Here is a 15,434-nt window from a genome sequence, read left to right as displayed (position 1 = left end):
ACAGTCTCTACCTTTTACATGAAGATATATGTGTTGTTTATAAGTATATCGTCTATGGATAGCTTTTTTTATATAACACAATCATATCTCAGATACAGAGATTATGAACATATATGATCCCTAATATCTGTTTTTTAACTGCAGGAATCCCTTTTTCAATATGTAAAAGAATAGATTAGATTGACCGCAGAGTTTAAAGTTTACTTCAGTCCGTGGGCTGACTGACGGCAGATTTAAGTCAGAAAGGGGTACTCCACTCCCCAGAGTTCGGGAAATTTTGTTCCAAACGCTTGGTGCGGGCTTCGGGGGTCGCTCCCCCCCTCGTTATGTCACTCCATGCCCCCTTAATGCAAATCAAGGGGTGGAGGTGTGATGAAGATCACACCCACTCCCATAAACTTCCATGGAGGGGGATGGGTGATCCCCAAGGCCAGCACCCAGTGTTTGAACCTAATATTTTAATCCTGCCCTCCTTCACACAAAAATAAGATATATATCCCTTAAAATGTATGAATAAATAAATAATATTTCAAAATGACTGAGATAAATAGTTCTGGCCCTAGAGTGTTATATATATATTAGCATCTGTAGCATGTATCAGGAACATGTTATCATAGTTGTGTCTTTTTTACAGGTGACTGATGCCGAGTGAGAAGGTATACCTGACACATACCCCCGTCAGCTGCAATAAAGGAACCACGAGACAGGTAATTAATATTTATATTAATTACTGATAACAATCAGGCTAGATGTAAAATCTAGACCTGCAGAGATGTCACAGTGTCTACCTTTTACATGAAGATATATGTGTTGTTTATAAGTATATCGTCTATGGATAGCTTTTTATATAACACAATCATATCTCAGATACAGAGATTATGAACATATATGATCCCTAATATCTGTTTTTTAACTGCAGGAATCCCTTTTTCAATATGTAAAAGAATAGATTAGATTGACCGCAGAGTTTAAAGTTTACTTTAGTCCGTGGGCTGACTGACGGTAGATTTAAGTCTGAAAGGGGTACTCCACTCCCCAGAGTTTGGGAAATTTAGTTCCAAACGCTTGGTGCGGGCTTCGGGGGTCGCCCCCCCCTCGTTATGTCACTCCATGCCCCCTTAATGCAAGTCAAGGGTTGGAGGTGTGATGAAGATCACACCCACTCCCATAAACTTCCATGGAGGGGGATGGGGTGTCACGTCACGAGGTGGCTTGGTGATCCCGGAAGCAAGCACCCAGCGTTTGAACCTAATATTTTAATCCTGCCCTCCTTCCCACAAAAATAAGATATATATCCCTTAAAATGTATGAATAAATAAATAATATTTCAAAATGACTGAGATAAATAGTTCTGGCCCTAGAGTGTTATATATATATTAGCATCTGTGGCATGTATCAGGAACATGTTATCATAGTTGTGTCTTTTTTACAGGTGACTGCTGCCCGGTGAGAAGGTGAGCCTGATATATAACTCCGTCAGCTACAATAAAGGAACCACGAGACAAGTAATTAGTATTTATATTAATTACTGATAACAATCAGGCTAGATGTAAAATCTAGACCTGCAGAGATGTCACAGTCTCTACCTTATACATAAAGATATATGTGTTTTTTATAAGTATATCGTCTATGGATAGCTTTTTATATAACACAATTATATCTCAAGTACAGAGATTAGGAACATTTATGATCCCTAATATCTGTTTTTTAACTGCAGGAATCCCTTTTTCAATATGTAAAAGAATAGACTAGATTGACCGCAGAGTTTAAAGTCTACTTTAGTCCGTGGGCTGACTAACGGCAGATTTAAGTCTGAAAGGGGTAATCCACTCCCCAGAGTTCGGGAAATTTAGTTCCAAACGCTTTGTGCGGGCTTCGGGGGTCGCCCCCCCCTCGTTATGTCACTCCATGCCCCCTTAATGCAAGTCAATGGGTGGAGGTGTGATGAAGATCACACCCACTCCCATAAACTTTCATGGAGGGGGATGGGGTGTGACGTCACGAGGGGGCTGGGTGATCCCCGAAGCCAGCACCCAGCGTTTGAACTTAATATTTTAATCCTGCCCTCCTTCCCACAAAAATAACAATAAGATATATATCCCTTAAAATGTATGAATAAATGAATAATATTTCAAAATGACTGAGATAAATAGTTCTGGCCCTAGAGTGTTACATACATTAGCGTCTGTAGCATGTATCAGGAACATGTTATCATAGTTGTATCTCTTTTACAGGTGACTAATGCCGAGTGAGAAAGTATAGCTGACACATACCCCGTCAGCTGCAATAAAGGAACCACGAGACAGGTAATTAATATTTATATTAATTACTGATAACAATCAGGCTAGATGTAAAATCTACACCTGCAGAGATGACACAGTCTCTACCTTTTACATGAAGATATATGTGTTGTTTATAAGTATATCGTCTATGGATAGCTTTTTATATTACACAATCATATCTCAGATACAGAGATTATGAACATATATGATCCCTAATATCTGTTTTTTAACTGCAGGAATCCCTTTTTCAATATGTAAAAGAATAGATTAGATTGACATCAGAGTTTAAAAATTACTTTAGTCCGTGGGCTGACTGACGGCAGATTTAAGTCTGAAAGGGGTACTCCACTCCCCAGAGTTTGGGAAATTTAGTTCCAAACGCTTGGTGCGGGCTTCGGGGGTCGCCCCCCCTCGTTATGTCACTCCATGCCTCCTTAATGCAAATCAAGGGGTGGAGGTGTGATGAAGATCACACCCACTCCCATAAACTTCCATGGAGGGGGATGGGGTGTGACTTCACGAGGGAGCTGGGTGATCCCCAAAGCCAGCACCCAGCGTTTGAACCTAATATTTTAATCCCGCCCTCCTTCCCACAAAAATAAAAATAAGATATATATCCCTTAAAATGTATGAATAAATTAATAATATTTCAAAATGACTGAGATAAATAGTTCTGGCCCTAGAGTGTTACATATATTAGCGTCTGTAGCATGTATCAGGAACATGTTATCATAGTTGTGTCTTTTTTACAGGTGACTGATGCCCAGTGGGAAGGTATACCTGACACATACCCCCGTCAGCTGCAATAAAGGAACCACGAGACAGGTAATTAATATTTATATTAATTACTGATAACAATCAGGCTAGATGTAAAATCTAGACCTGCAGAGATGTCACAGTCTCTACCTTTTACATGAAGATATATGTGTTGTTTATAAGTATATCGTCTATGGGTAGCTTTTTATAAAACACAATCATATCTCAGATACAGAGATTAGGAACTTATATGATCCCTAATATCTGTTTTTTATCGGCAGGAATCCCCAGCATTTGGGAAATTTAGTTCCAAACGCTTGGTGCGGGCTTCGGGGGTCGCCCACCCCCCTCGTTATGTCACTCCATGCCCCCTTAATGCAAGTCAAAGGGCGGAGGTGTGATGAAGATCACACCCACTCCCATAAACTTCCATGGAGGGGGATGGGGTGTGACGTCACAAGGGGGCTGGGTGATCCCCGAAGCAAGCACCCAGCGTTTGAACCTAATATTTTAATCCTGCCCTCCTTCCCACAAAAATAAGATATATATCCCTTAAAATGTATGAATAAATAAATAATATTTCAAAATGACTGAGATAAATAGTTCTGGCCCTAGAGTGTTATATATATTAGCATCTGTAGCATGTATCAGGAACATGTTATCATAGTTGTGTCTTTTTTACAGTCGAATGATGCCCGGTGAGAAGGTGAGCCTGACATATGACCCCGTCAGCTGCAATAAAGAAACCATGAGACAGGTAATTAATATTTATATCAATTAATGATAACAATCAGGCTAGATGTAAAATCTAGACCTGCAGAGATGTCACAGTCTCTACCTTTTACATGAAGATATATGTGTTGTTTATAAGTATATCGTCTATGGATAGCTTTTTATATAACACAATCATATCTCAGATACAGAGATTATGAACATATATGATCCCAAATATCTGTTTTTTAACTGCAGGAATCCCTTTTTCAATATGAAAAAGAATAGATTAGATTGACCGCAGAGTTTAAAGTTTACTTCAGTCCGTGGGCTGACTGACGGCAGATTTAAGTCTGAAAGGGATACTACACTCCCCAGAGTTTGGGAAATTTAGTTCCAAACGCTTGGTGCGGGCTTCGGGGGTCACCCCACCTCGTTATGTCACTCCATGCCCCCTTAATGCAAATCAAGGGGTGGAGGTGTGATGAAGATCACACCCACTCCCATAAACTTCCATGGAGGGGGATGGGGTGTGACTTCACGAGGGAGCTGGGTGATCCCCAAAGCCAGCACCCAGCGTTTGAACCTAATATTTTAATCCTGCCCTCCTTCCCACAAAAATAAAAATAAGATATATATCCCTTAAAATGTATGAATAAATTAGTAATATTTCAAAATGACTGAGATAAATAGTTCTGGCCCTAGAGTGTTACATATATTAGCATCTGTAGCATGTATCAGGAACATGTTATCATAGTTGTGTTTTTTTTTTTTTCAGTCGACTGATGCCCGGTGAGAAGGTGAGCCTGACATATGACCCCGTCAGCTGCAATAAAGGAACCACGAGACAGGTAATTAATATTTATATTAATTACTGATAACAATCAGGCTAGATGTAAAATCTAGATCTGCAGAGATGTCACAGTCTCTACCTTTTACATGAAGATATATGTGTTGTTTATAAGTATATCGTCTATGGATAGCTTTTTTTATATAACACAATCATATCTCAGATACAGAGATTATGAACATATATGATCCCTAATATCTGTTTTTTAACTGCAGGAATCCCTTTTTCAATATGTAAAAGAATAGATTAGATTGACCGCAGAGTTTAAAGTTTACTTCAGTCCGTGGGCTGACTGACGGCAGATTTAAGTCAGAAAGGGGTACTCCACTCCCCAGAGTTCGGGAAATTTTGTTCCAAACGCTTGGTGCGGGCTTCGGGGGTCGCTCCCCCCCTCGTTATGTCACTCCATGCCCCCTTAATGCAAATCAAGGGGTGGAGGTGTGATGAAGATCACACCCACTCCCATAAACTTCCATGGAGGGGGATGGGTGATCCCCAAGGCCAGCACCCAGTGTTTGAACCTAATATTTTAATCCTGCCCTCCTTCACACAAAAATAAGATATATATCCCTTAAAATGTATGAATAAATAAATAATATTTCAAAATGACTGAGATAAATAGTTCTGGCCCTAGAGTGTTATATATATATTAGCATCTGTAGCATGTATCAGGAACATGTTATCATAGTTGTGTCTTTTTTACAGGTGACTGATGCCGAGTGAGAAGGTATACCTGACACATACCCCCGTCAGCTGCAATAAAGGAACCACGAGACAGGTAATTAATATTTATATTAATTACTGATAACAATCAGGCTAGATGTAAAATCTAGACCTGCAGAGATGTCACAGTGTCTACCTTTTACATGAAGATATATGTGTTGTTTATAAGTATATCGTCTATGGATAGCTTTTTATATAACACAATCATATCTCAGATACAGAGATTATGAACATATATGATCCCTAATATCTGTTTTTTAACTGCAGGAATCCCTTTTTCAATATGTAAAAGAATAGATTAGATTGACCGCAGAGTTTAAAGTTTACTTTAGTCCGTGGGCTGACTGACGGTAGATTTAAGTCTGAAAGGGGTACTCCACTCCCCAGAGTTTGGGAAATTTAGTTCCAAACGCTTGGTGCGGGCTTCGGGGGTCGCCCCCCCCTCGTTATGTCACTCCATGCCCCCTTAATGCAAGTCAAGGGGTGGAGGTGTGATGAAGATCACACCCACTCCCATAAACTTCCATGGAGGGGGATGGGGTGTCACGTCACGAGGTGGCTTGGTGATCCCGGAAGCAAGCACCCAGCGTTTGAACCTAATATTTTAATCCTGCCCTCCTTCCCACAAAAATAAGATATATATCCCTTAAAATGTATGAATAAATAAATAATATTTCAAAATGACTGAGATAAATAGTTCTGGCCCTAGAGTGTTATATATATATTAGCATCTGTGGCATGTATCAGGAACATGTTATCATAGTTGTGTCTTTTTTACAGGTGACTGCTGCCCGGTGAGAAGGTGAGCCTGATATATAACTCCGTCAGCTACAATAAAGGAACCACGAGACAAGTAATTAGTATTTATATTAATTACTGATAACAATCAGGCTAGATGTAAAATCTAGACCTGCAGAGATGTCACAGTCTCTACCTTATACATAAAGATATATGTGTTTTTTATAAGTATATCGTCTATGGATAGCTTTTTATATAACACAATTATATCTCAAGTACAGAGATTAGGAACATTTATGATCCCTAATATCTGTTTTTTAACTGCAGGAATCCCTTTTTCAATATGTAAAAGAATAGACTAGATTGACCGCAGAGTTTAAAGTCTACTTTAGTCCGTGGGCTGACTAACGGCAGATTTAAGTCTGAAAGGGGTAATCCACTCCCCAGAGTTCGGGAAATTTAGTTCCAAACGCTTTGTGCGGGCTTCGGGGGTCGCCCCCCCCTCGTTATGTCACTCCATGCCCCCTTAATGCAAGTCAATGGGTGGAGGTGTGATGAAGATCACACCCACTCCCATAAACTTTCATGGAGGGGGATGGGGTGTGACGTCACGAGGGGGCTGGGTGATCCCCGAAGCCAGCACCCAGCGTTTGAACTTAATATTTTAATCCTGCCCTCCTTCCCACAAAAATAACAATAAGATATATATCCCTTAAAATGTATGAATAAATGAATAATATTTCAAAATGACTGAGATAAATAGTTCTGGCCCTAGAGTGTTACATACATTAGCGTCTGTAGCATGTATCAGGAACATGTTATCATAGTTGTATCTCTTTTACAGGTGACTAATGCCGAGTGAGAAAGTATAGCTGACACATACCCCCGTCAGCTGCAATAAAGGAACCACGAGACAGGTAATTAATATTTATATTAATTACTGATAACAATCAGGCTAGATGTAAAATCTACACCTGCAGAGATGTCACAGTCTCTACCTTTTACATGAAGATATATGTGTTGTTTATAAGTATATCGTCTATGGATAGCTTTTTATATTACACAATCATATCTCAGATACAGAGATTATGAACATATATGATCCCTAATATCTGTTTTTTAACTGCAGGAATCCCTTTTTCAATATGTAAAAGAATAGATTAGAATGACCGCAGAGTTTAAATTTTACTTTAGTCCGTGGGCTGACTGACGGCAGATTTAAGTCTGAAAGGGGTACTCCACTCCCCAGAGTTTGGGAAATTTAGTTCCAAACGCTTGGTGCGGGCTTCGGGGGTCGCCCCCCCTCGTTATGTCACTCCATGCCTCCTTAATGCAAATCAAGGGGTGGAGGTGTGATGAAGATCACACCCACTCCCATAAACTTCCATGGAGGGGGATGGGGTGTGACTTCACGAGGGAGCTGGGTGATCCCCAAAGCCAGCACCCAGCGTTTGAACCTAATATTTTAATCCCGCCCTCCTTCCCACAAAAATAAAAATAAAATATATATCCCTTAAAATGTATGAATAAATTAGTAATATTTCAAAATGACTGAGATAAATAGTTCTGGCCCTAGAGTGTTACATATATTAGCATTTGTAGCATGTATCAGGAACATGTTATCATAGTTGTATCTCTTTTACAGGTGACTGATGCCGAGTGAGAAGGTATACCTGACACATACCCCGGTCAGCTGCAATAAAGGAACCACGAGACAGGTAATTAATATTTATATTAATTACTGATAACAATCAGGCTAGATGTAAAATCTAGACCTGCAGAGATGTCACAGTCTCTACCTTTTACATGAAGATATATGTGTTGTTTATAAGTATATCGTCTATGGAGAGCTTTTTATATTACACAATCATATCTCAGATACAGAGATTAGGAACATATATGATCCCTAATATCTGTTTTTTATCTGCAGGAATCCCCAGCGTTCGGGAAATTTAGTTCCAAACGCTTGGTGCGGGCTTCGGGGGTCGCTCCACCCCCCTCGTTATGTTACTCCATGCCCCCTTAATGCAAGTCAATGGGCGGAGGTGTGATGAAGATCACACCCACTCCCATAAACTTCCATGGAGGGGGATGGGGTGTGACGTCACGAGGGGGCTGGATGATCCCCGAAGCAAGCACCCAGCGTTTGAACCTAATATTTTAATCCTGCCCTCCTTCCCACAAAAATAAGATATATATCCCTTAAAATGTATGAATAAATTAATCATATTTCAAAATGACTGAGACAAATAGTTCTGGCCCTAGAGTGTTACATATATTAGCGTTTGTAGCATGTATTAGGAACATGTTATCATAGTTGTATCTCTTTTACAGGTGACTGATGCCGAGTGAGAAGGTATACCTGACACATACCCCCGTCAGCTGCAATAAAGGAACCACGAGACAGGTAATTAATATTTATATTAATTACTGATAACAATCAGGCTAGATGTAAAATCTAGACCTGCAGAGATGTCACAGTCTCTACCTTTTACATGAAGATATATGTGTTGTTGAGGGCGTGGCTTGGCCGCTGAACGGAATGGCCGCGTGTTAGCTGAGCTCCGGCACTAGCACTCTCTAAACGGCTTATATTGCCTGCCAGCGACTATAATCTCCTCTTTTGAGACATCCAAGACCGAGATGGCGACTAGGGGCAGGAAACGATACAACAACTCGGGGGACTCCGGCTCCTTGAAACAGTTTTTCCCTGCTGGGAAGACCAGAGACGAGCCTCTTAAAGATGGCGCCGGCCTCCCCGCCTCGCAGCGCAGTGAAGCGCGAATGCAGAGATCCCTGATCCCTCAGCCCCGCAGATCCAGCGGCTCCCCCACTGACAAGGTAAGCGATGCCTCGCTTACCTCCAGAGCTCCAAAAGACTGTCTACTGCCCCTGAATTGGGAGGCCCCCGTGGATATGGAAGCCAACCTGTGGGGTGAGTCGACAGCTGGGGATGATACCCTCCCGCTGGAACCGGGTGATGTGTCGGTCTTGCAGCATGTTACTAGTGACTCGCCAGTGATGGCATGTTCCTCACCTAAAACCAGTCCTGTGAAGCAGAAACCTAGGCTTACTGTGGGGGATGCACTGGAAGGAGAGAATGGTGTGGTGGGAGAATCAGGAGCTGAACCAGTAGAAGGGGACCTGTTTGCAGCATACCAAGTCTCTGATAAGACTGTTTCTGAAAGCTCCCTGAAGGACATGTTGTCATTACTGCGCTCCTCTATCAATAGAGACTTTACCTCTATCCTTGCTCCACTAAAGGGCACAGTATCCACACTTGGTAAAAAATTACACCACGTTGAGAACAAAATGGCGTCATTTGCTGCAGCGCACAACGGTATGGTGGATGCGCACAATACCCTGGATGATAAAGTAGCTGACTTGCAGGCCAAGGTAATAGATGCCGAAGATCGGAACCGGCGAAATAATATAAAATTTCGGGGTATACCGGAAAGCATCCCGAACTCCCAGTTAGCGAAATATGTACAGGACCTGACCCGCCATTTCCTGCCTGATTTGGACCCCTTTGAGTACAGTATTGACCGTGCACACAGAGTTGCTAAGCCCAAATCGCTACCTGAAGATGTACCCCGTGATGTCTTAGCACGGTACACGTTCTTTAAAACTAAAGACTTGCTCCTTCAGTACTCTAGGAAGCGTAAATACCTACCTGATCCTTATGTGGATATCCAGCTCTTTGTGGATCTTTCGACTGCGACACTTCGGGCGAGACGGGACCTGCAACCTTTGACCTCGGAACTCCGCAGACTTGATATACCCTACAGATGGGGTTTTCCGACCAAGATTCTTGTGCTCAAACACAACAAAATGCATGTCTTTACCTCAGTGGCAACTGGACTAGAGACTTTGTTGGAATGGGGATGCCAAGTGCGCGATCTACGCACCTCTCCGAATCACTCTTCCCTGGAGGGAGAAACACTTACCGCAACCTGATTACTTCCCCCCCGAATTGTATCCAGAATATTGTTCATAACTAGAGAGTGTGATGTTACTTCATTGATCTTTTTCTGTTTGCCACGTTTCCCGGTTGTAGTGTGCTGAAGCCTCTCTAGTTCACACTACTCTGAAGTACACATCTTCCTTTTTATTATTTTAACTATACTATCATCTCTTTTTTTTATTTTTTATTTATTTTTATTTTTATTTTATTTTTTATTTTTATTTTTTTCTCTCCTACCTTATATTGATTTATTGTGACCTGCCTGTTTGCCAATTTATCCTTTTATACCCTAACCTCCCTTTTTTCCCTCCCCTTTTTATTTTTTATTTTTTTTTTAACTCATAAGCTGCAGCACGGACCAGTGATCAGTGAGCTCCAACTCTGGTAAGGCACAGATCCATTTACTATACTTTCTCTTCTTTTCTTATTTTCTGTTCTTTCCTTCTTTTTCTTCCTAGCCTACTGCCTAAATTTTTGCATACTGAGATGGGCTTCAAGATATTATCCTACAATGTTAACGGCCTAAACAGCCCTCAAAAACGAAACTTTATGTGGCGAGAAGTGGACGTAGCTTTAGCAGACGTGATTTGCCTGCAAGAAACGCATTTGGCTGACAAAAACACCCCAATTCTGCGCCACAGAAAGTACCCTATTGTTCTCACCTCTACATTTGTTAAAAAGCAAAGGGGCGTAATGGTGGCCTTTAGCGACCGCATAGCGGTTACTCTACACCTCCAAATCGTTGATCCACATAGCCGGTACATCATTGTTGTTTGCACCATAGACAATGTCGATTACACAATTGTAAACGTATATGCTCCCAACACTGGACAGGGACGTTTTCTACGGAAAGTGTTGAAAAAAACTGAACCCTTGAAAAGGGGATCCTTGCTCCTTTGCGGGGACTTCAATTCTGTTGTCTTCCCCTCCTTGGACCAATCTGCCCCTAGCACTCGGAGAACCTTTTATCTCGAGAACCTCCTGAGGGACAACGACTTATTTGACATTTGGCGTCTCCATCACGCAGCAGAGCGTGATTACACATATTTTTCCCCAAGATTTCATTACTACTCCAGGATTGATCTGATACTTGTGGATAGGGCCCTCATTGAGAGAACATCCACGACTGCCATCGGTCAGCGGACGTGGTCAGACCACGCTCCGGTAGAAATCACCTTACATGACACGCGGTCTAATCACAGTGATTTCGTATGGCGTGCAAACACACACCTGATTGCGCACACGGTACATTCTGCCACGCTTAATGATGCTCTACTCGACTATTTTCACCACAATGTCACTCCTGATGTTAATGAGACCACCGTTTGGCTAGCCCACAAGGCAGTGATTCGCGGCTCCTTCATTCAAATGGGTGCCACCCTGAAAAGGCGCAAACAACTGGAATTGAAGGAGTCTATGAATAAGATAGCTACCTTGGAGGCTCTCCAAAAGCATTTGTTTGACCATGATAGAAACGAACACTTGAATAGGGAACGACTACGCCTACGGAGACTCTTGCTACGCGACTTTGAAAAGGCTATGCACCGTTCCAAAGTGAACTTTTACTCCCAAGATAATAAAGTGGGTTCACACCTGGCAAGGAAGCTGAAACCAGCTTTCTATAAACAACGTATCCCATTCTTAAAACACCCAAAAACCCAGAAGCCTTATTCGGCACCCAGGGAGATTGCCAACGCGTTTAGGGACTACTATGAGAGCCTTTACAACTTAAACAATGACCCTACCTGTCCACAACCTCAGCAAAGCATGATTGACTCCTTTCTCTCCTCCCTCAATCTCCCCACACTACACCCTTCTCTGCTTTCCTCTCTCAACTCTCCTATCTCTGCCCAGGAGGTGACCGATGCTGTAAACTCTCTCCCGACAGGTAAAGCGCCCGGCCCAGACGGACTCCCCAACGAATACTACAGACGCTTCTTACCTACTCTTCTCCCCTATCTCACCCCTGTCTTTAACAAAGCTATGACTACAGGATCTTTGCCCCCCGACATGTTGGACGCACTTATCACGACGATCCCCAAACCGGGTAAACCGACAGATCAGACTTCCAACTTCAGACCGATTTCCCTTCTTAACGGTGACGCAAAAATATACGCTAAAATTTTGGCTGCTCGACTCAGGCCCGTGTTACCCGCACTCCTGCATAAGGATCAAGTGGGTTTCACCTTGGGGAGACAAGCCCCGGATAATACTAGGAAAGTGATTTCGCTCTTACAACATTGTGAGAAACATAAGCTCCCAACAGTTTTCTTGACATTGGATGCCGAAAAGGCATTTGACAGGGTGAACTGGCAATATGCATTCTCAGCATTACGAGCCTTTGGCTTTCAAGGACATATTGTCACTGCCATTAAAGCATTATACTCTAATCCAGTTGCCAGTGTGTTCACTAATGGTGCATTGTCCAACCGGTTCACCCTGTCGAATGGCACGCGTCAGGGGTGCCCTTTGTCCCCCTTGATTTTCTTGATCACCATAGAACCTCTAGCACAAGCGATTAGGATGAACCCAGACATCAGAGGTATCCCTATAGCTGACCGAACCCATAAACTTGCACTTTTCGCTGACGACATTCTTCTTTCCTTGACGGACCCCTCTTCTTCTTTGACTGCTCTATTCTCTTTAATTGACAAGTTCAGTGCCCTATCTTACTACAAATTGAATGTATCTAAATCCCAAGTACTGCCAGTGGGGATTCCGATCGGTCTTCTACACACCCTTCGTGAGCACTACAATCTAGACTGGCAACTGGAATCGGTCTCCTACCTGGGCATACTACTTACCTCCCCTTCTTCAAATCTTTTCAGCAAGAACTTTCTTCCTCTCCTTTCTATGCTCTCCTCCTCTTTAACGTCTTACTCTAAACATATTCTATCTTGGTCTGGCAGACTCGCAGCATGCAAAATGCTACTCCTCCCCAAACTTCTCTATCTATTCCGCACTTTACCTGTCTCTATCCCTAAGTCTTACTTTGTTTCTCTAAACCGACTGTTTGACAACTTCATTTGGCAAGGTAGGAAGCCGAGGGTATCAAGAAGTATAATGACTCAACATGCTTTACATGGTGGACTGGGTAGACCTCATTTTGAGGACTATTATAAGGCAGCAATTTTGGATCAGATGAGACATTGGTGGGCAGGCACCCCTGATAAACTTTGGGTAGAATTGGAACAGCACCTCAGTCCTGAGTGCTCTTTGCAGTCGAGAATGCTAGCCATAGCGTCTAATACACCGCTAACTAAGACACATATCACGGCAATAGATGTATCTGACAAAATTTGGAGATCATGTTTGGGGAGCCTCCCTGATGCAACTCCTTGCCCATCCTCGGCCATTCCGCTGCGCCATCTGTGTCTCCTAATTCCTGACCTCAATATTACAAAGTGGACTGACTCCGGCATATTTTCTATCGCTGACATTTTAGATGACACAGGTTCGGTTCATTTCCCCCACATCAGACACAAATATCACCTATCCAATAGAGAATTCTATAAGAGCCTACAAATCAGGAGTGCACTTAATTCTGGCCTATTGACTGCTATAAGAATCCCTCACAAAATGCTGAAATACCTAAACTCTGACAACCCAACCAAAGGCATTACATTTTTTTATGACATATTAGCAGATAGATCTAATGTACATGCATTCCCTTACATGCACAGATGGGAACAGGAGCTGGGGATCTCCATCTCCTCTGACCGGTGGCAAGAGACTTTCACATTCATTAAAAAGACGTTTAAATGCACGAACCATCGGGAGGCTCTCTTGAAGACGATATTCCGTTGGTATTTCACACCCGATCGGCTACACCGAATTTACCCCACCTCTTCTCAATTGTGCTGGCGGGGGTGTGGTGTTGTAGGCTCCCTGAAACATATACTCTGGGACTGTCCAGTGATCAGACCTATGTGGAAGGGGGTTGAACTGATTGGCTCTAAATTACTAGGATTTGATGTACCACTACTCCCGGCCACAGCTCTCCTATTGATAGACATGTCGATCTACCCACGCAATGCTAGAACAGTAATGGCTCATCTATTTATGTCTACTAAACTTCTCCTGACTAGGAAGTGGAAAACATGTGTCCCCCCTTCCCTGTCCGAAATTCTAGCCCATGTCAATTTCACTTGTGCCATGGAAAGAACCTATGCTCTAGCCAATTTTAGAGATTCTGCATTCCTTATGACCTGGGACATTTGGATTCACAGCCCCCATTACTTTTCTTAAAGCCAGAACTCTAGATTTGCTCTTCTCTCTTTCCTTCTTCTGATCTGTTTCTCTATCTTTTCTATTCTCAATTTCCCTGTCCCACTTTTTCTCTACTCCCTCTGGATCTGTGCCTTAGACTTAGACCGAGACACACAAACGCAATATATGTGTGGAGTGGATGTGTGCACTACCTCACAGGCATAATCACTGGCCTGCCCGCACATTCTTTGTTTATGTTTTCGTGCTCTCAACTCCGTGCTGACATACCCTGAAGCCATTGAATAGTATGGACGCTCTAGATTTGCTATCCCATATCTGTGACCTTATGTTGGCTCGCTTATTGTTAGTATTGCACTGTATCTTATTCTGTTCTGTGCTATACTGCCATATGACACTTTTGTTTATCATGGCGGGATCCGCCATTGTTGTTGTTTATTGGAAAATAAAAAACCTTTTGAAATGAAAAAAAAGATATATGTGTTGTTTATAAGTATATCGTTTATGGATAGATTTTTATATTACACAATCATATCTCAGATACAGAGATTAGGAACATATATGATCCCTAATATCTGTTTTTTATCTGCAGAAATCCCCAGCGTTCGGGAAATTTAGTTCCAAACGCTTGGTGCGGGCTTCCGGGGTCGCCCCTCCCCCTCGTTATGTCACTCCATGCCCCCTTAATGCAAGTCAGTGGGCGGAGGTGTGATGAAGATCACACCCACTCCCATAAACTTCCATGGAGGGGGATGGGGTGTGACATCACGAGGGGGATGGGTGATCCCCGAAGCCGGCACCCAGCATTTGAACCTAATATTTTAATCCTGCACTCCTTCCCACAAAAAGAAAAATAAGATATATATCCCTTAAAATGTATGAATAAATAAATAATATTTCAAAATGACTTATATAAATAGTTCTGGCCCTAGAGTGTTACATAAATTAGCATCTGTAGCATGTATCAGGAACATGTTATCATAGTTGTGTCTTTTTTACAGGTGACTGATGCCAAGTGAGAAGGTATACCTGACACGTACCCCCGTCAGCTGCAATAAAGGAACCACGAGACAGGTAATTAATATTTATATTAATTACTGATAACAATCAGGCTAGATGTAAAATCTAGACCTGCAGAGATGTCACAGTCTCTACCTTATACATGAAGATATATGTGTTTTTT

Source organism: Hyla sarda, chromosome 6 (genome assembly GCF_029499605.1).
Source record: "Hyla sarda isolate aHylSar1 chromosome 6, aHylSar1.hap1, whole genome shotgun sequence".
NCBI classification, from domain to species: domain Eukaryota; kingdom Metazoa; phylum Chordata; class Amphibia; order Anura; family Hylidae; genus Hyla; species Hyla sarda.
Note: the sequence above shows the minus strand (reverse complement) of the source record.